At 30.4% G+C, this 21268-nt stretch overlaps 1 protein-coding gene across 4 annotated transcripts in view; it reads right to left on the bottom strand.

Moving 5' to 3' along the window:
• Positions 1-21268, bottom strand: part of LOC129740640 (uncharacterized) — a 315420-nt gene that overhangs the window by 178034 nt on the left and 116118 nt on the right. The gene's annotated exons all lie outside the window — the stretch shown is intronic.

Raw genomic sequence — 21268 nt, 5'->3', positions numbered from 1 at the left:
AATGTATGCTTAGCTTATTTAAAAATGAATGACTGCTCACTAATTTATGACGGTTTAGAAAAACTTCTTCGTCATTACTATTGTTTCTCACGAAACAATTGCGGAATAATTGAACGAGCTCTAAGAAGTCCACTTGACATGCTCATTTATGGAAGTGCAAAAAAAAACTACAGATATACCTGACGAGTGAAAATCATGAGGACAATCGACACTGAGGATGTAGAGAGGTTGACCAACCACCTACACAGTGTGCCACTTGGCTTGCCTTCAACATACATATGTAGCTTCTACTAACATGCATATCGGGTTAAGGACGTACTTTAGTTGGTGGTGCTCTGTCTAGTGGCCGGGCTGGTGGTTTACTTTTGCTGAATGATCATTTCATTTATGTATGAGCCGACAATGAGCCACTGTTTTTAGAGCAAACGTCACCGTGTCATCGCTACAGTTTTTGTGAAGAGCAGGAAAAGTTTTTCAAGCGATTGAAAACGATTTTTTGTACTGGTTTAGAATTTCCTCATTGCAACGTAAAAGTATATTTAAGATAGAAACATATGGCGAATTTTGGTAAAAATTACTTGCATGAAAATCTTTAAACCTTACAATAAAAGTACTTGATAGGACCAGTAGAACTATCTTAAAATTTGGGTACCTTTTTTCGCTCCGTAGCGGTTAAATAAAAATTGTATTTTTTTTCTTGGGATTAATGGATAAAGTACAGTGATCAATGATTACGTTTATAATTGTATGTACCCGAAACGATTTTCCGTGGATTTCATCCTCCAGCAGTTGACATAGTTGAATAATCCGCTGCAAAAGGAAACACATTTCCTATACTTCAACAATTGATAAGTTCGTTTCATGATCCTTCTTATTGATTTATTCTGAACTGATTTTCCAATCTGGGAGTTTCTACCTGAGTTTCTACCATTAATTGATTTTTGAAGAAACGTAAGGTGAGCCCCACTTTTTGCGGGGAGCGCATTGGAATTTTGTTTCTATTGCAACTTACCGTTTCAACTAAAGACGTACATTTTCGGAAACATTTTAGGGTTTATTTAATTTATACATTCTTCAAATTATGTTGCGCCTTGGAACCTGACAGTTTGTTTATGCACGGAGGAACAAAAAAAGACGTCTGTTGTTCCAATTATTTCAGCTAGTTATACCAATCATCAAAGTGTAGTTGATTTTTTCACATTCAACTATAAACATAATAGATTCAAACTACAAACTGCTGATTGACCTCACGCAATCATGTATGAATATAATAGATTCAACTGTGATGATATGATTGATTCAAATTAAAATTTGATAAGTTCAACCACTATTGTATGATTGATTTTAGGAATTCAACTATAAATATAATAGAATCAGCTACAAACTGCTGATTGACCTTACGCAATCAACTATGAATATGATAGATTCAACTGTAGTGGTATAATGGATTCAACTGTGAATATGATGGATTCAACTACAATTGTGTGATTGAGATGGACATTCAACTATAAATATATTAGATTCAACTATACATTTCTGATCGACCTCTCACCAGTCTTGAAAAAAATCGTTTTCATTTTGCCGAAAGCCCTTAACATTGAAAAAAAATCTCAGTCACCCAGATATTTTTCGCAGTTTATGAAAAATAAACAGGAGGTGCGTTCATGAAATCCAAACTCAAGCACATCAGACATTTGTTTTTTTTTTCAATTCCCTCCACACTCATTCGTTAACTGCCGTTGCTGAAAATGAACACTTGAATTTTTCATGTTCATGGCGATCTTAGTGAAAGTGAAAGAAGAAAAAAATCATTCATACAAAGATCATCCGGCTGATATTGTTTACAAAGTTTTCCTCAGCGTCACAACTAACTTACAATTCAATCTAAAAGAGCAAACTTAATAAGTCTTTTTTGCTTTCAGTCCCGTAAGGCAGTTTTTAAGGTAAATCTCCACCAGACGTCACAACGTTTTGCAAAACCCTGCTTAAAAAAATGATGCGTTGTGACGTCACGAAACTGAATCGCTGTAAAATAAATTTGAATCAACATTTGGAAAAACCAAAAACATCGATTTGTTGGTTGAAATAAAACAATACTATCTGAAATTTTCATAAAATTTGATCGAATAAAAGAGCAGAAAAATGCGGATTTGTAAAAAAAACTGAAAAGTGGAAAAAGAGGCGCGTTGTGACGTCATTGTTTCTTTTGCTTATATTTTGATAACTATTTGTCCAATAAAAAAAACTTTTGATTTAAAATTGTAACGAATTAAATTCTGAACTTGGGGGTATAATTTTTTTCAATCTGCGATATGAACTGTCAAATCTACAAACCAAAAAAATGTTTTGCAAACGTTGCACAGTGGGGATTTTTAATCAAAAAAGGTACTTTTTTCTATGACGATCGCCTAAACTGTACTTATTCTGGAAAACTATTATTTCTTATGCAAAATAACACGAGGAATCGAATGGTAAACCCCGCTTTTTGATCAAAAGAATCTTAACGCCTCATTTTGCCAAATTTTGCCTATTTTTTGGGTTTAAAAGTATAATTCCGATTGTAGTCATCTACCTTGCAACAAAAAAGTCATAAAAACCATATTAATTTATGTAAAAATGTCGGCTGGTGTCGATTGGTGTACTTCAATTTTTGTTTTTACTACGGCAAGTGGCTCATTTTGCCTCTTTTCTCCAAAACTCAAGAAATTTTTCAAAGAATTGCAATCAAACAAAGTGTAATCCAACCATGTTTCATTATAAATGATCATTTTTAGTAGATTTATTCATATTCTAGCTAATCGCGTCACTTTTTTGCACTAGAATAAATATAAATGACTAAATATCTCCAACTTCCCCTAGCTTTTTTAAATTTATGCATAAATTTCACTGTAACAATCGAACAATTCACATACCAAATGCAAAAACCACATGATTTAGTGTAAAATTTGTCGCTGAATCGAGTGGTGTACACCGTTTAGTGCTCAGCTTACGAGAATGGCCGCAATCACCCCGATTTTCCCTAAAATCGAGCGATATGTGGAAAAAAAAGTCTTTATAACTCATGACAATGCATCATAAAATGCACAAAAATGATTGAAACAGGTGTAAAATTCATCGCTGAATCGAATGATGTACACCGCTTAGCGTTAAGTTGACAAGAAGAGCCTCAATCACCCCGATTTCCCCTTAATTCATGCAATTTCTTTGAAAAATATATTGTTGCAAACGAGAATTTAATTTAACAGATACAAAAAACATTGAATCGGGTGCAAAACTTATTGCTGAATTAAATTATGTACACCGCTAAGCGTGAAGTTGATAGAAAGAGCCTCAATCACCCCGATTTCCCCTAAATTCATGCAGTTTATTCAAAAAAAAAAACATTGAATTTTACACCTGTTTCAATCATTTTTGTGCAAATTTTACACTAAATCATTTGGTATGTGAATTGTTCGATTGTTACAGTGAAAATATATGCATAAATTATAAAAAGCTAGGGGAAGTTGGGGATATTTAGTCATTTATATTCATTCTAGTGCAAAAAAGTAACGCGATTATCTAGAATATGAATATCATTTATAATGCGTTGTGACGTCACGCTGGAATGGGTCAATTACTAATAAATTTTTAACTAAAAAAAGTATTTTGTCTTTATTCAATTCTTTAGGCCTTCGAACTTTTCCTCTTTAATTTTTTCCTTCAAACTTTACCATTTGATAGGGTTTCTAGTCTTTTGTCCTAGACTAGCTTACTTTTGGAAAACGTCGCTATTTTTTATATATCAAAAATTTACCTCGAAATACAACAAAAATTTCACCAAAGCTATATATTTAATAAGGAAAAAAAATCATTCATAGAAATGTCATCCGGCTGATATTGTTTACAAAGTTTTCCTTAGCGTTACAACCAAGCGGTTGAAATGAAGAGAGAATTCTTTGCATTGGAGTGATAATGATCAAAATTCCACAACTGCTTCACAAATTGCAACAATTTGCACATTTTCATTCTCTCTGAACACTGGTTTCTCTCATTTTAACTCAAACCTTATAATTTTCTCTAACAAATTGTCACAAATTCAATCATTGGCTGCACCATTTGTGTGATCATTGACGAATTTTCTCCCTTCATTTCAGTTCCCCGGTTACAACTAACTTACAATTCAATCTAAAAGAGCAAACTTAATAAGTTATTTTTTGCTTTCAGTCCCGTATGGCAGTTCTTAAGGTTTTAAGAGTGGATTTAAATTTTGGGCTTGAGACAGGATTCAGATAATGATTGTCAAACCTGGTCGATTGATTCTCCAAGAGTACTCCTCGTGTTGTAGAGGAACCTCCGCCGATTCAGCCTTAGAAAGCACCATAGAATGTTGTTTTTTTTTTGTTTCGATTATAGTCGTTTTACCATCTTTATGGCATTCGCGACTTTATCAACGTTGCAGTTGGCGGATCGTTATTGAAAAACTTATCCGGTACAACTGTGTTCGATGTTTTACTCTCGGGCTCGAACTCACGGACATCGGCTCAGGAGACAACAGACTTGCCAACTGAGCTATATCACAAGCCCACCATAGAATGTGTTTTCCATGGTTTGACTAGTTTCTAGAATCAACAGTATTTCCAAGCGGAGCTGGAGGTAATTTTTTACAAAGAGACCTGCCAATTTGTGTTTAACGATTCGATAAAGGATCACCTAGCTGATTCCGGGGCCACTTGCTCCACTTATGCGCACTTGGTTTATGAATTTCGATGTTTAGTTGAAGCGACATCAGCCATCATAAAGCCATTTTTAGCACAACGATCAATTTTCGAAAATTTCAAAAAAAATTGACGCTTGATATTTTTAATTTCAAAGTTTCTCTGATCTCTCGACTGAACTGAGAAAGCTACAGATGAGCTTTCAAAAAGAAAAACACAACCTTGACAGTGATAGTTGAACTCTGTCGGTGCACGTTCATCGATAACACTGGGTGACAGCCAAAAAATAGTCTGATGTTTCTCAGCTGATTTAGACTAATTTTTGTGTCCTGAATTAGAATATCACATTGATTTTTCTGTATCAGGTCAACTTTTTGAGATACAGCCATATGGCTTTATACGCTTCAATATGCTAGTAATAGGGGTTTTGACCTGATTGAACAAAACCATGGTCATTTTCGGACTCAGGGCGTCAATATTAGTCTAATTCAGTTGGAAAACCCTGGACTATTTTCAAAAAATCTTTTTTTGTTACTCAGTGTAATGAAACTGTTGAAGAAAATACCAAAATAAACATGATAATGAATCGTCAGTCGACTCACAGTAGGTAAGTTGATAACAAAAACAAGTAGTTTTCATGAGGATTTTTTCAATTTCAACGGGTCCTGTAAAAATTTTTCAACACTGATAATGGAGTAAGGTTAATAAAGAGAAACAATCCAGACTAAAAATTAATGCCAAAACCTCAAAACCCCATCCCAAGTCCAAAGTTCTGCTACACTTCTTCAAAATTTTCTCCCTTGGTTATCGAAATTCAGGGCTGAATATTAAATTTCAAATTAAATTAAACCTATTTCGGAGCTTGTGATTCCATAATTCCCATAACCAAAATTGTATTTCTATTTTCGTATTTCGGATTCTGTATCCTGTTCGGGATTCTTGATCCTGGTTCAAATTTGGTTATGCATTTCATATAAAATTTGAATCATGTTTTTCGAGATCAAATTTATTTTTGATATTTTCATTATAGTTAGGAATAATGTTCGTTAAGTTATGTCATGAGACGGAATACTATGTAAATAAAATAAATAATGAATATAAAAAAAAGATAAATTTTGTTTTATATTCAAATTTGAAGTTCTTGAACTTACAGTAGTTTCTCGATTTTATCACTATTCGATTTTATCAATACTCGCCAAATTCATGCTCGATTTTATCACGGTTATTGTTTCGATTTTATCACGATTTTTAAGAAATCATTCAGAAACCATTACTAGGTCCTTAATTTTCATTCAAAAGCATAAAGCGTCTTTGTTCATGATATTTTTTATGGTTTATGTTATAGTATATAGGTATCCAATAATATGAAAATGCCATTGAACTGCTTATTTTATCTGTATAGTGTTTAAAATCTTCATTTGGATTTTAAAAACGCTTGTAATAATCGACACAAGTATTTTAACGTCACGCTGATGCTAGTGTTGCTACTTGGGTTGGTTAGTCGCTTTAAAAAAAATAACTTTTTTGGTTATGCGAATCATATAAAAATGTGGGTGAATTTAAGCGTTTTTGAAAAGAGATAAGGGGATTTTTTTTTATTATCTGACGGGTTTGCGCCGGGGGTATTCGGATTTTCTCCAAAATTTCAAATTTTGTTCGTTTCAGCACCATAATAAAACATGTATTTTTGCAGATTTCTAAGACTTTTATTTTTCGAGTTAGATAACGTTTAATTTTTTTAAAAAAAAAAATTACCCTCTTTTCAAATGCCCATAACTTTGTCAATTTTCAACGTAGAATAAAAAATAGCACATCAAAACGCATTGAAATTTTACCAGCTATCCAAATAAAATAATATAAAAAAAATATATTTTGATTCTCGGTATAAAATTGAGTAAATAGGTTAAAAACAACGTTTAAAAGTACCGGCTGCACCACCAAAATTTTTGAAACATATTTCATTTCATAGTCCTATTAATTTCACAACTTTCATCTGAAGACACCAAAGTGGGCCATAAACTCCTTCAAGAGTTATGAAAGAAACAGTGACAATAAATCTCTTTTTTAACGTCAAAAACTAACAATTTTCGAACAACTGCACTCACATATAGGGACTTCTTCTCCTATCGTACGCATGTGCACCGGGAGTTAAAAATCTGCAAAAAATACCATTTTATAGACAAATTAGTTATACAACTTTCACCTGAAGACACCAAAATGAACCAATCACTCCTTCAAGAGTTATGGAAGAAATAAGGACCGTAATGTATTCTTGTGCCCGCGTCAGGGTATAACGATTCTCGCACAGTCACGCGCTTATACGCAGAACACAATTTACACAAACGTTCACTGTTAAGCATACCCTAGAAACGAATGTATTCATTGATTGTTCTTTGATCTATTTTTTTTTTCAAAAGAGAAGATAACTAACTTATCAGTAAAATAATATCTACGTGCTTTGTTTACAACTCTGCACCCACGCATTTCAACAATAGTCGCATCGCTAATGTTCGTTCAATCGTCGTTTTTTCCTACTGCACACGGAAAAGGTTCTTGTGAGTGTATAGGAAGTAACATAAGAAGAACGGCGAAAAATGCTAGCATTAAACAACAGCAAATATATAAATAACCCTAAAGCTTTTTCCGCTAGGCGAAAAATTTTAAATTGGGAAACAACTGAGAGTTTATACCCGATCAGAAGAGCATATCAAAATCGTTACTCAAACCTATCTCAGCGAGATATTTATATCTGATTCAGTTATAGTTTTGAAATGAGATTTGTTGTTTATGTTTTTTCTAAAACAGAATTTTATCTACTTTTGATAAAACAATTTTTTCAAATGCATTTTTGGAAGCTTTAAGTTGAAATTAATCGATTACCTATATGAATGAAAATAATAATTTTTGAGGCATCGTTTCATTTATATTTTCAAAGCTTAAGTATTTATATTCAATCTACCCGATCAGGAGAGCATATCAAAATATTAACTCAAACGTATCTCACCAAGATATTTACATATGATTCAGTTATAAATAAGTACTCCAAATTTTCGATTTTAAGTTTCTCCAATCTGAATTATATCTTATTCTGATTGACAAACTTGAATGGGGTTGAGTTCATACCCGATCAGGAGAGCATATCAAAATAATAACTCAAACATATCTCACCAAGATATTTACATCTGATTCAGTTATGATTAAGTACTCCAAATTTTCGATCATAAGTTTCTCCAATCCGAATTATATCTTATTCTGATTGACAGACTTGAATGGGGTTGAGCTCATTTTCAATTATCAAGATTTTTTTTAGGATCGTCCTAAAATAAAATGGTTATATCTTATTTTGATATACGTACAACTTTTTCTGAAACACGGACATCGAAGTCAACGGCCCAAACCAAACATTAATGAGTTTCGCTCAACAGATCCATAAAATTTAATGCAATTTTATGGAATCCAAAAATCGGGCATGGTTTTAGAAAATAATGTGGTTTATTGACATCCCACTAGAAAATTTTCTCGTAGCACTCATATCTTGATAAGATATAATTTTCATAGGTTTTGTTCTGCCCAATATCAAACTATGCTATCTGAACAAGATATAATCTTGAAAGGAGCATATCTAAAATTGATATAATTTAGCTATGACCGCATAGATTTTTTGATATAATTTAAGATATTTTAACATCCTACGAGTAGTGAATAATAACTCATTTAGATAGGAATAAATTAGTATCAAAATATCTCATCTTGATATAATTTTATTTTTCCCTCCTGATCGGGTATTCATTGATCAAGATTTTTTTCGGATTTTGCTAAAATAAAATGATTATATCTTATTTTGATATACGTTCAACTTTTTCTGAAACACGGACATCGAAGTCGACGGCTCAAACCTTACATTAACGAGTTTCGCTCAACAGATTCATAAAATTGAATCAAATTTTTGGGAAACCAAAAATGGGGCATGGTTTTATCAAATAATGTGGTTTATTGACCTTCCACTAGAAAATTTTCTCGAAGCACTCATATCTTGATAAGTTATAATTTTGATAGGTTTTGTTCTGCCCAATATCAAACTATGCTATCTGAACGAGATATAATCTTGATAGGAGCATATCAAAAACTGATAGAATTTAGCTATGATCGTATAGATTTTTTGATATAATTTGAGATATATTAACATCCTACGAGTACTAAATTATAACTCATCCAGATAGGAAAAAATTGAATATCAAAATATCTCATCTTGATATAATTTAGTTTTTCTCTTCTGATCGGGTACTTATCAGTGGTTTATATACATATCTAAGCTTCCAACGCTGAATATGAAAAGGCTATAATCGAGCTAACCAACAGATTTAAGCAGTTTTCGACATCGCTAACTGAAACATTAGCGCCGCTAATTAAACCCCTAACTCATTCAAAGTTAGCGATTGCTAATTAAAAACGCTTAATGTACCGAAAAAGTTATCGCTTTAAGCTTAAAGCGCTAATCGCTATCTTTTGACCAACAATTAGGCCGGATCAAATATCAGCTCTTTTTACCCAAAAATTCAATTATTCTTATCCTCAATTATAATATTTAGATAAATAAATAAAAAATATAAATGAGAACAATTAAATTCTAAACATTTGATTGGAAGTTAGATAAATTGTTCGAATTTTCATACAGTTATCTGAGCAAAACACAATCTGTCTATGTTGGGAAGTTAATCACCTCCCAGTGTTCAAGACATTAAAAAAAATCGAATTTTCGAATAATCACAAGAGCATAATATAAAATGGGGAGTATTGGAATTATATTTCTTTTTTAAAATTTTCGTTAAAAATTTACTCGATTTATCGGTTTTATGCCGAGAAGATAGTATGAAGTTTTGCATGAAATCTTTTGTGCGGTTTATTCCAAATCATTATTTTTTTGCAATATTTTTATTTTCTATATTTAAAATCCTTTATGTACAAAATAAATGTCCCAACCATGTTAATGCAAAAAGCTGAATAAAGGTTGTTTAAAATAGTTTTGAATTGTTAAGCGCCGTTGACATCGCTATTTTTTGGGCTATTTTTCCCTCTTCGAGCATTACTTTTCATAAAACTAACACAAGACTAAAATACAATCACTGCCTTCATAAATAACTCAAACCGGTATCATTAAATTATAGTTAAATAGAGTTTTTTAGACTGATTTTTTTTCGTTTTTTGGAATCGGGAATTTCCTGTGACCATGCGGAAGAAAATTAGGAAAAACTCGGGAAATGAAAAATTGAAATTGACCGCATTGCATATAGTATTTTATTTCTTCTGGTTATGTTGCGAAAAGAAGTGATAAAAACGAAAAAAATATCAAAAAAAAAATAACCTTTCCCCTGAATCTAGTCCACATTCCTCCACTTAGACCATAAGAAGTGAAAATTTTCGCTTACAGCGCATATTGAGTTTAGAATGATAGCCAATGTCACCTTAACTTAAATAGTATATTCTATCAGTAATAATTCGAGAGAATGATGCAAATATATGAAGGTTAGCAGTCTTTAATTAGTGGAACCAAAACATAACGGGACTTTTTAATTCGCTAGCTCAATCAAAACTTAGCACCATAATTAAATCACTGACGAAAAATTAGCAGACTAGCGCTTTTTTGCCGAACACCGGATTTAAGTACATATTTATCAGCTATACCAAGAACCATGAAATTCCATGCATTCGTTCCCAAATATGAATGGAACATAACCGCCGTAGAATACTCTGCACGACATAGCCACATAGCACGACGAAGCTCTCGCTTAAAGATCCGAATGTAGTCGATATATGTTTTTGTTTGTTTGTTGTTTTGTTGTTTTATTTGGGATTTTAAGCCTCTAGGAAATATGTTTTTGTTATAAATACCTGTCAGATTACTTCTTCAAATAAATAAGAAATGTATAATTTTGAAAAATCTCATTCAGCTAATTTCTATTCAATTATTTTAGGAATTCCAATCGAATTATTAAAAATACATACTCAAATGCATGATTGAACGAACATTAGCGATGCGACCATTGTTGAAATCGAGGTACCCAGCGTGGGTGCAGAGTTGTAAACAAAGCACGTAGATATTATTTTACTGATAAGTTAGTTATCTTCTCTTTTGAAAAAAAAAAATAGATCAAAGAACAATCAATGAATATATTCGTTTCTAGGGTATGCTTAAGAATGAACGTTTGTGTAAATTGTGTTCTGCGTATAAGCGCGTGACTGTGCGAGAATCGTTATACCCTGACGCGGGCACAAGAATACATTACGGTCCTTATTTCTTCCATAACTCTTGAAGGAGTGATTGGTTCATTTTGGTGTCTTCAGGTGAAAGTTGTATAACTAATTTGTCTATAAAATGGTATTTTTTGCAGATTTTTAACTCCCGGTGCACATGCGTACGATAGGAGAAGAAGTCCCTATATGTGAGTGCAGTTGTTCGAAAATTGTTAGTTTTTGACGTTAAAAAAGAGATTTATTGTCACTGTTTCTTTCATAACTTTTGAAGGAGTTTATGGCCCACTTTGGTGTCTTCAGATGAAAGTTGTGAAATTAATAGGACTATGAAATGAAATATGTTTCAAAAATTTTGGTGGTGCAGCCGGTACTTTTAAACGTTGTTTTTAACCTATTTACTCAATTTTATACCGAGAATCAAAATATATTTTTTTTATATTATTTTATTTGGATAGCTGGTAAAATTTCAATGCGTTTTGATGTGCTATTTTTTATTCTACGTTGAAAATTGACAAAGTTATGGGCATTTGAAAAGAGGGTAATTTTTTTTTTAAAAAAAATTAAACGTTATCTAACTCGAAAAATAAAAGTCTTAGAAATCTGCAAAAATACATGTTTTATTATGGTGCTGAAACGAACAAAATTTGAAATTTTGGAGAAAATCCGAAGACCCCCGGCGCAAATTGTCAGATAATAAAAAAAAATCCCCATAAGTGTCTCTGATTTCTTTGTTGAACTTGTTTATTTTAAAGGGTGGCGTGCGTAATCCTTATTTTGGATAGCCTTTAGTATTGTCTGAATGGATAATTTTGGAAGAATAAAATGAAATTCTGCTAGCTTTGTCTGAAAATATGACTAAGATTTCTGTTTTTCTACATATAAAGACAAAAGATTATCTGCCCATAAAGCAAATTTCAAAAAACACACTGAGAAATTCTAAGTTGAGCAAATTTTAAAATATTTTTCGAATAAATATACTGTTTAGTTCATCAAAGGTGTTAAGATTAAAATATTGAAATTTGAAATAAGCAGAAACGAATTTTTTGATGCTAATTTTTTTGAACTTTTTTTCGAAATCGAAATAAGAGATAACGACTGTTAAATTTCCATCAATAAAAAATAATTCACTTTAATTAGATGTAGACTATCAAATGGATATACAACATGGTTTTATTTCAAGAAAAAGCCTAAAAATTTGCTTTAGAGAAGAATAATTTGAACTGAAAACGATCCTTTTTGTTTAGTAATCTTTGATAATTACGCCTTATGATCAAAATTTATTGATACAAAACGTTTCCACTACTGAAAATACTATAAATTATTGATAAAAGACAGTAAAAATACTTTTTTCTACTTCAATTTTTAGTTTCGCCAAATTCACGGTTTCGTCATATTCACGGTGAAATTTTTTTTAACCGTGATAAAATCGAAAAACTACTGTAATTCTTACACAAAATACAAAAATTTACAGCTTCGAAATGACAATACCAAAAATAAGATTCAGATCTTTGTAAATTTATATTTTAATCTGATTCACAATACAGACTAAAATAAGTAATTTAAATAGTGAATTTAAATTGAACCTGAAATACAGAATTTAAAAATAGATTCATGAGGGCTCTATAACTTGGCGCAGAAAATTCTGATCTGGAATAGGATTCGAAAATTTTTTTTTAATACTTCAGAAATCGTATAGAAATTCGGTTACAAATTCAAAGTGCAATTTTTTATTGTGCTACACTTCGAAATATAACTCGAATGAACTGAATTTAAGTGTTAAATTTATTCGACATAATTGAACACAACATTTTCTGTTACTTAAAAAAAGTCCAGGGGCTTCTGAGATATATAATGCCAAATTTCGGTGTTTTCCGTCGTAGATTTCTTGGCGGTTCTAAATGTGTTAAAATTGCTTGTCAATTCAAGTTCCAGATTCCAATTTTATCAACAAAATTAGTTTTGAAACACAATTTAGCTTAAAATCACAAATTAAAGTTAGAATTTGAGTTTTTTATTTCATCCACAAAAAAACATATTTTATTTTTAAAAAAATATCCACAGGATTTTCATTATGGTATTGATTCTTTATAAGAAATATTTACTGGTAAAGAAAAATTTTCACCTAAAAATCCTGCACGAATTTCTATATTTTTCCAGTGCATTGTTTGACATTTTCCGTACATTAAGGGCACCAAAATTTGGCATTTTATGATCCAGTACCCAATAGACAAAATTCTGCTTATTTAATATAGATATTTGAGCAACGGGAAGTGTCGTATTCCATTTTGTAGAATGAGATTTCATTATAAGATTTATACTATTTTAATTATGCTTTTTAATAAAGCATACTTTTTTAAAACCAATTTGGTTCAAGTTTGTATCAAGAAAATTTGATCCGAAAATCTGATGATTTTTATCTTTTACTTTTTTTGAAAATTTGATTTTTTTTTCCATCAAAGGCTAAATTCTTTGAATTTGAAGAATAGTTTGAACTTGTTTGATTTGAGTATGGAATAAGTTTGTTTTTAAGAAATGGAAGACATTCCTAAAAAACAGTTTCAACAGTTCCCTAAAAAAAAGCTTATGTAATGCCCAAATCAATCAAATTTTATCTACCAGACTTTTAAACTAATTCAAAGATTCACCTCTTAGTTTTAGGACTAATTTTCTAAAGTTACGATTTAATACGAAAACTTTTAATGTCGAAGTACTTAAAAATGAATAATCATATAGAAACAAAGATGGTCTATGTATCGTTGAAATTTCGATATCTATAGTTGGTCGAGAATCAATCAGAAATATGATTGAATATAAGTGGATTATGGTTGGAAATACCATACTTTTTTCTCCATGTGTGCTGTTCTATAAATCATATTCCAGGTTTAAAATTTGTGATATTTTCCAAAGTTATCTAGATATGTGGTTAAAGTCACAAATTATTAATTGATAATATCGATGGCTAAAACTTTCACGTTTCTCCAGCATAATCTGTTGGAAGAGTTAATTTCGAAAGGTTTTTTGGAAATACTATTTTTTTTCTCTGTTCTTCGCTCTATATCCTTGGTCAATGCCCAGCGATGATGGTGCCCAAAAGTCCGTAACATGTGGTTTGCCCGATCAGGAGAGCATATCAACATTACTACTTAAACCCATCTCAATGAGATATTATCTCAGAGATCCAGAGTTCGTGATGGAGTCCCAACCGTGTGTAAAATACCAACTGTGATTTCAAAATAAACGACGCCAACTCAGTTGCAACTCAGCTAAGAGCCACTAGATGTCGTTACCGGTAATTTTATTTTTTCCATTTTTTCTACACGCTCAGAAAATAGTACCTTCAACGAATGAAAAATGCACTCAAAGCAAGATGTATTTTCCGACACCCAATTTTACGGTTTATGGCCAGGGTTTAAAGCACATAATAATCACTGCATCAAGAAAAAATTGATAAAAAAATAATAATCTAAAATTGAATAATTTTGATGATGAACACAAATTTAAAGATTCGATCAGTATAATTTTTTCTTCCAGAAATTTGTTATCTCGGTAGAATTGGTGAAAAGTTGGTGCATGGTGTTATCGGATATCTTTAATGAGTATAATGAAGGGTAGGAATATTTGAGGAATTTATAAAATTTTGATATCGAGTTCATTTAAATTTAAAACCTATTCCTATTCCCTTAAATTCTTAGGAAGTGTTCGGGTAACCTCAATGCCATTGCACTGCTTTGACTAAGAGAGCAAATTCGGTATTTGGAAGCTATTCCAGTTTTCGAATATTTTCGGAAGTAGGTTCTGAAGTCCTATCCTGGCAGAAATGACGCGATGTTTACGTGCTAGAATTTCGCAATGTTCGAATGAAGATGGGTGGCGAAATCAATTGATTAAATTTGAAATGCTTCGTTACGAGTGAAATTTTATTAAAAAAAAATCTGATCCTAAACGAAAAGTGGAGTTTATCCATTCGAGGGGTATCATAAATTAACACATCATACAGAAATCTTGCGGCAAATGTTAACTTAACTATTTTTTAAAATTATAATTCATATTAAACCACACACATAATTAAACTATTATACACATTACCTTTCTTTTCTAACAATTAAATAATGCTTCTTCTCCCAAATAAAATCAGTGGCTCAATACAAAACGAGGCAACATTGTCAAAAGAAAACGATTAAGTTTAAAGAGCATATAGTTCCTGCGGCAAATTTCTTTATGCTGATCTTTCTACACCCCAAGGTGTTGTTTCAACTCCTAATTTCTATCTCAGGTACGGAGAAGTGCGCCGCAACAATTTAATATCCACTTACAGAGGTCGAAGCAGCACCAACAGTAGTGAAAGTGCTTGATTTTCCTCCAAGGAGGTCAATCATCCAAGAAGTAGCTACCCATCATTCTCACCAACCTGACAGTCTCCACCCCTAACCTACAAACATCTACCCAACCTCAACCATGTGTGGCTCAACAAAACTGCGGTTAACTCAGAACTTTACTATGTGCAGACATCCCAATTAAGGCCGCCGCCGCCTCCGGAGAAAGTGGTGTATCCAACCACAGACAGGAGGGATACACATTACTCAATAGACGGACGTGCCCGCAAACCACAGTGTTTCATCTCGAGAGGAAAACCGCATCTAAAACACCCAGTCGGAAAATATACGTACATTACAACCGGTTGTGACGCGTGTCCATCAAAGTCTACTTTGATCGAAGAAGGTAGTGAGCTACACGAAAAGCGAATAAAACTATATTCTTGAAAAATTAATGAAACTTAAGGAAACTTACCAATTATAAAATAAATTGGTCAAAATTGTCAAAATTGTCAAAATTGTCAAAATTGTCAAAATTGTCAAAATTTTCAAAATTGTCAAAATTGTCAAAATTTTCAAAATTTTCAAAATTGTCAAAATTGTCAAAATTGTCAAAATTTTCAAAATTGTCAAAATTGTCAAAATTTTCAAAATTTTCAAAATTGTCAAAATTGTCAAAATTGTCAAAATTGTCAAAATTGTCAAAATTGTCAAAATTGTCAAAATTGTCAAACTTGTCAAAATTTTCAAAATTGTCAAAATTAACAAATCAGGTTTTAAAAAAATAAATTTTACTGCATAGATTTTTTGTAAAGTTTTCACGCAAACACACAACTGTTTGACAGCTCTTTTCAGGCTCTTGCAACGAAAATAATTCTTGTAAAAATGTAAACCGTTCACAAAGGTGCTTGCCAAAAGCATAACTTGTTGATGGAAACAATGAAAAAAGTGTGTTGGATAGAATAAAGTGAAGACAAGCACAAGCTTTCTTCCAATGGATTGTACGAAGAGCAACAAGCCATCAGCTTGTTTATTTTTTTATCATTTTCTGTTTTTGTTTACCAACAAAAACCGATCAAGAAATGTTTAGACTTAAAACATCGTGGCCTACTTCACTCAAAGCTTATTCGAAGTCACTGTTAGCAAAAAAAAGTGCCATGTCTGAAAACGACTAAATCTCTGAAGGCTACATGTTAACCAGCCTACTGATTCGCTTTCAAATTTTCCACTTTATTGTTCCAGTTAAAAATGACTCTTTTCGTTTGTGTCGTTTCCAACATGGTAGACATCAAACAAAAATCTTTTCTTCCATTTTTATAATTTTTATCAAGCCCACTCTTAAAATAGTCCACTTCCCTCGAGCGTAGCAACTTTGTCACAATAAAGTTGTCTTGGTTTTGTTTTCTCCTATTAAAGAAGATTCCTCTGGTGCTTTTTGCTACTCCAGGAAGCGTGTAATCTATTTTTTTTATCGTACTGATATATACTAACCAGACAACATTCCGGAGTAGCTTCCAAAGATGAAAAGGCAAGGGGGCGATAATTAATCGCATTAAGCAAGTCACATCTCGTTAGTGCGACAAGAAAAGCGCCATTCCTCAGACTTGCTTCCGTCGTTTTATTTTTTTTCGCGTTATTCGAGATGGAAATGCGAGAAAGAGCGTCCTACAAAAAATAACTTTATGTATGGGATGGAAATGGTAGAAGTTGTCCTTTCTCCCAAACCCTCAGCCTCGGTTCTATAATAACAACCCTGACAACTGATGGCGATAAGTTTCTACATGCTTATAACAACCATAAGGAAGACCCCAGAATAAGATGCGGGACGAATTAATTGCGCTTGAAGGACGATTTGTGGTAATGATGTTCCGGAGATGGTGCGTTGCCTGTTAGAAAGGCAAAGACTGCCATAAGCCACTTTGGCAATCTTCCTCTGGAACTATTCATTGACCCTTGAGAAAACGGGATTATCCCGGATGACACTTGATGAGTGAATTAGATTTGTCCAAAATCTGCGTGAAGATATAATCTGTGATGAGTTATAATTCATCCCATGATAAATTCTATATAGATTCGGTTCAAATTTTAGCAGAAAAGATCGAAGTTGTTCATTTAGGGATACCTAGTAAAATAACATTTTTAGAATTTTTGACAGAAAATTGATTACTGCAAAAGTGAGAGGTTATATTCGACCGAAATATGAGTTATATTTAGCTATCGTGAAGCAATAACAATAATGAAAAAAATGACAAAAATGACAAAAATGACAAAAATGACAAAAATGACAAAAATGACAAAAATGACAAAAATGACAAAAATGACAAAAATGACAAAAATGACAAAAATGACAAAAATGACAAAAATGACAAAAATGACAAAAATGACAAAAATGACAAAAATGACAAAAATGACAAAAATGACAAAAATGACAAAAATGACAAAAATGACAAAAATGACAAAAATGACAAAAATGACAAAAATGACAAAAATGACAAACATGATAAAAATGACAAAAATGACAAAAATAACAAAAATGACAAAAATGACAAAAATGACAAAAATGACAAAAATGACAAAAATGACAAAAATGACAAAAATGACAAAAATGACAAAAATGACAAAAATGACAAAAATGACAAAAATGACAAAAATGACAAAAATGACAAAAATGACAAAAATGACAAAAATGACAAAAATGACAAAAATGACAAAAATGACAAAAATGACAAAAATGACAAAAATGACAAAAATGACAAAAATGACAAAAATGACAAAACTGACAAAAATGACAAAAATGACAAACATGACAAAAATGACAAAAATGACAAAAATGACAAAAATGACAAAAATGACAAAAATGACAAAAATGACAAAAATGACAAAAATGACAAAAATGACAAAAATGACAAAAATGACAAAAATGACAAAAATGACAAAAATGACAAAAATGACAAAAATGACAAAAATGACAAAAATGACAAAAATGACAAAAATGACAAAAATGACAAAAATGACAAAAATGACAAAAATGACAAAAATGACAAAAATGACAAAAATGACAAAAATGACAAAAATGACAAAAATGACAAAAATGACAAAAATGACAAAAATGAAAAAAATGACAAAAATGACAAAAATGACAAAAATGACAAAAATGACAAAAATGACAAAAATGACAAAAATGACAAAAATGACAAAAATGACAAAAATGACAAAAATGACAAAAATGACAAAAATGACAAAAATGACAAAAATGACAAAAATGACAAAAATGACAAAAATGACAAAAATGACAAAAATGACAAAAATGACAAAAATGACAAAAATGACAAAAATGACAAAAATGACAAAAATGACAAAAATGACAAAAATGACAAAAATGACAAAAATGACAAAAATGACAAAAATGACAAAAATGACAAAAATGACAAAAATGACAAAAATGACAAAAATGACAAAAATGACAAAAATGACAAAAATGACAAAAATGACAAAAATGACAAAAATGACAATAATGACAATAATGACAAAAATGACAAAAATGACAAAAATGACAAAAATGACAAAAATGACAAAAATGACACAAAAATGACAAAAATGACAAAAATGACAAAAATGACAAAAATGACAAAAATGACAAAAATGACAAAAATGACAAAAATGACAAAAATGACAAAAATGACAAAAATGACAAAAATGACAAAAATGACAAAAATGACAAAAATGACAAAAATGACAAAAATGACAAAAATGACAAAAATGACAAAAATGACAAAAATGACAAAAATGACAAAAATGACAAAAATGACAAAAATGACAAACATGATAAAAATGACAAAAATGACAAAAATAACAAAAATGACAAAAATGACAAAAATGACAAAAATGACAAAAATGACAAAAATGACAAAAATGACAAAAATGACAAAAATGACAAAAATGACAAAAATGACAAAAATGACAAAAATGACAAAAATGACAAAAATGACAAAAATGACAAAAATGACAAAAATGACAAAAATGACAAAAATGACAAAAATGACAAAAATGACAAAAATGACAAAAATGACAAAAATGACAAAAATGACAAAAATGACAAAAATGACAAAAATGACAAAAATGACAAAAATGACAAAAATGACAAAAATGACAAAAATGACAAAAATGACAAAACTGACAAAAATGACAAAAATGACAAAACTGACAAAAATGACAAAAATGACAAACATGACAAAAATGACAAAAATGACAAAAATGACAAAAATGACAAAAATGACAAAAATGACAAAAATGACAAAAATGACAAAAATGACAAAAATGACAAAAATGACAAAAATGACAAAAATGACAAAAATGACAAAAATGACAAAAATGACAAAAATGACAAAAATGACAAAAATGACAAAAATGACAAAAATGACAAAAATGACAAAAATGACAAAAATGACAAAAATGACAAAAATGACAAAAATGACAAAAATGACAAAAATGACAAAAATGACAAAAATGACAAAAATGACAAAAATGACAAAAATGACAAAAATGACAAAAATGACAAAAATGACAAAAATGACAAAAATGACAAAAATGACAAAAATGACAAAAATGACAAAAATGACAAAAATGACAAAAATGACAAAAATGACAAAAATGACAAAAATGACAAAAATGACAAAAATGACAAAAATGACAAAAATGACAAAAATGACAAAAATGACAAAAATGACAAAAATGACAAAAATGACAAAAATGACAAAAATGACAAAAATGACAAAAATGACAAAAATGACAAAAATGACAAAAATGACAAAAATGACAAAAATGACAAAAATGACAAAAATGACAAAAATGACAAAAATGACAAAAATGACAAAAATGACAAAAATGACAAAAATGACAAAAATGACAAAAATGACAAAAATGACAAAAATGACAAAAATGACAAAAATGACAAAAATGACAAAAATGACAAAAATGACAAAAATGACAAAAATGACAAAAATGACAAAAAAGACAAAAAAGACAAAAAAGACAAAAAAGACAAAAAAGACAAAAAAGACAAAAAAGACAAAAAAGACAAAAAAGACAAAAAAGACAAAAAAGACAAAAAAGACAAAAAAGACAAAAAAGACAAAAAAGACAAAAAAGACAAAAAAGACAAAAAAGACAAAAAAGACAAAAAAGACAAAAAAGACAAAAAAGACAAAAAAGACAAAAAAGACAAAAAAGACAAAAAAGACAAAAAAGACAAAAAAGACAAAAAAGACAAAAAAGACAAAAAAGACAAAAAAGACAAAAAAGACAAAAAAGACAAAAAAGACAAAAAAGACAAAAAAGACAAAAAAGACAAAAAAGACAAAAAAGACAAAAAAGACAAAAAAGACAAAAAAGACAAAAAAGACAAAAAAGACAAAAAAGACAAAAAAGACAAAAAAGACAAAAAAGACAAAAAAGACAAAAAAGACAAAAAAGACAAAAAAGACAAAAAAGACAAAAAAGACAAAAAAGACAAAAAAGACAAAAAAGACAAAAAAGACAAAAAAGACAAAAAAGACAAAAAAGACAAAAAAGACAAAAAAGACAAAAAAGACAAAAAAGACAAAAAAGACAAAAAAGACAAAAAAGACAAAAAAGACAAAAAAGACAAAAAAGACAAAAAAGACAAAAAAGACAAAAAAGACAAAAAAGACAAAAAAGACAAAAAAGACAAAAAAGACAAAAAAGACAAAAAAGACAAAAATGACAAAAATGACAAAAAAGACATCAAAGACATCAAAGACATCAAAGACAAAATAGACAAAAAAGACAAAAAAGACAAAAAAGACAAAAAAGACAAAAAAGACAAAAAAGACAAAAAAGACAAAAAAGACAAAAAAGACAAAAAAGACAAAAAAGACAAAAAAGACAAAAAAGACAAAAAAGACAAAAAAGACAAAAAAGACAAAAAAGACAAAAAAGACAAAAAAGACAAAAAAGACAAAAAAGACAAAAAAGACAAAAAAGACAAAA

Source organism: Uranotaenia lowii, chromosome 1 (genome assembly GCF_029784155.1).
Source record: "Uranotaenia lowii strain MFRU-FL chromosome 1, ASM2978415v1, whole genome shotgun sequence".
In the NCBI taxonomy this organism is placed as follows: Eukaryota; Metazoa; Arthropoda; class Insecta; order Diptera; family Culicidae; genus Uranotaenia; species Uranotaenia lowii.
This window is presented reverse-complemented; position numbering and strand designations above follow the sequence as displayed.